General features: G+C 36.8%; 1 long non-coding RNA gene across 1 annotated transcript; it reads right to left on the reverse strand.

Annotated features, from left to right (window-relative positions):
• Positions 1–283: 283 nt before the first annotated feature.
• LOC130088379 (uncharacterized) lies at positions 284–1,447 on the reverse strand. Its single transcript, XR_008807458.1, has 2 exons — positions 1,137–1,447; positions 284–449 (listed from the first exon to the last, which is right to left on the reverse strand). It is a non-coding gene; the product is annotated as an uncharacterized LOC130088379 (long non-coding RNA).
• Positions 1,448–2,160: the final 713 nt, after the last annotated feature.

A 2,160-nucleotide genomic window follows, 5' to 3' on the forward strand; every position in this document is an offset into this window, starting at 1 on the left:
AACACTTAAAGGTATAAATTAGTAACCATGGCTATTAAACTATGGGAATACTTTTCTATAGCGACCACATCAATCTCTTCCACCAGTTTCTCTTTGTTGTTTGTGATGTTTTTTCCAGCGACCTTCATAAGATCAGTGATCATCTCAGCGCTGTAAGGACCTTGAAAGGTCTTATATTTGTTCCTCCATTCCTCAATTTTATCTGAAGAAACATTAACACACTTAAATCAGAACACAGTTGATATTTCAGTTTTATTCAGGACATTGTAAGATCATAACTTGCCTCCACAGTTGACCACATTAAAGAGAGGGATGTGTATCACGGTGGGAGTGTTTTGGCCTTTGAACACGTAGAAGTCCTTCGGGTTCTCTGAGTGCCCATCAGGAATGTTGACCTCAGGGAAAGGGATCTTTAGTTTCATGCACATCTCAGCAGCTTCTGTCACTGTCTGCGGTGGGAGAATTTTGCAGTATAACTTCATTAAAAGGGTTAGAGGAAGATTTCACTTCAAATTAAAGTTGTGTGAACTGGTTGTCAATCCCAAAAAACAGACAGTGTGAATGTAGCCTTTGGGATTGATTGACAAGCGCATTTGCTTACAGGTGTGTCTCGAAATGTCCTGTTCACACAACAACTTACAGTAGCGCCTCAAATACTTTTTGTATGAATGTGCAACAAGAGTCAAGCCCGTGTTCTAGAGACAGTGACCAAAGTAATATCAAAGTTGGCAACGTACATAAACCTGAAAAGTCTTGAGTTGTGCATAGAACACAAAACGGACGGTTGTCATCATATACTATTACTCACCCTCAAGTTTTTCCAAACCTGGATTTCTTTTTTCTGCTGAACACAAAGGAAGATATTTTGAAGAATATGACAGTTGTTGGACCCCATTCACGTCCATAGTATGGGGTCCATCAACTGTTTGATGATGTTGTACTGTTTGACAACTTGTAATGATGTTCTTCAAAATATCTTCTTTTGAGTTCAGCAGAAGAAAGACATTAATACAGGTTTGGAGCTACATGAGGCTGAGTAAATGACAGATTTTTTATTTCTAGTGGATCCATTCCTTTTAATGAGCTTTTATGAGAGTATGTGAGCATTATTATATAGAGAGAGAATTATATAATACCATGAAAGGATCACCGTCACTGAAATCCAGTGAAATTATGAGGTCGATGTCCCTCTCTTCTCTCAGCACTGAGAAGTAGGGTGAGTTCAGCAACAGTCCAGCGTCTATATAGTCTCTCGTCTCACTTTTCAGAAGAGCGTCGGGCACTGCTTTATCTGACAGTATTGGAGTGAGAGATCACAGTGTGAAATTAGCCCATTTGTTATTCATGTTGAATTACCAGTTAACAAACGGGTCTGTTCTCACCTTTCATGTTGTAGAGGAAGTTATTATTCCTGCCCCAGATCCACTGATTCACACACCTAATAACGCTCGAGCAAAGAGCTGCAGAGGCAAAATGCAAAATGATTTCGGTTGTTTTTTTACAGTAATATTACTGTATTCTTAATTTTCTTACTGCAACATACTGTATACTGTTGTTACTGTACTGTATTGTACTGTTACTAAGGTTGTTTCAGTGCATTCTGGGAAAATATTAGCCTACTGTAAATCTAAATACAGTACTTAATGACCATGAAAAACAACCACACACCACCAATGGCTCTGTGTCAGACTCATGAAAGTTAACATGAGTATGTTAGGTTAACTTTAATATTTTTTATTTTTCAATCACTTTATATGTTTTATTCTGAAGTTATTTACAAGATATAAAAGTTACATTCTAGTTCTTACGTTTCCATAAGAATATCTGAGCCAGTGTTAATTTTCTGGCCTTTTCTTCCCACAGTGCCGTGAAGATAAAAGTCCTAGGAGTATGTTAAATTGGTAGGTATACTTTTTTTATAAACTACATTTATTTTCCACTTGCACAATGTGTTACGTGTATGGCTAGTTGTGTTTTGTTAATTGATGAAATATGGTCAATATTGGTAAATCGGTATATTCTTTTGAAGTTCATGCATGAAATGTGAAAAAATTAAACCTGAATAAAGCTGTTGATGTGAAGCAATAACTTGTCATTGACAGTGTTGGGAGTAACGCGTTACAAAAGTAATGCATTACAGTAACATATTACTTTTTGCTG

This window comes from Rhinichthys klamathensis, unplaced genomic scaffold, assembly GCF_029890125.1.
Source record: "Rhinichthys klamathensis goyatoka isolate OS25496 unplaced genomic scaffold, OSU_Roscu_1.1 h1tg000118l_1, whole genome shotgun sequence".
Lineage (NCBI taxonomy): Eukaryota > Metazoa > Chordata > Actinopteri > Cypriniformes > Leuciscidae > Rhinichthys > Rhinichthys klamathensis.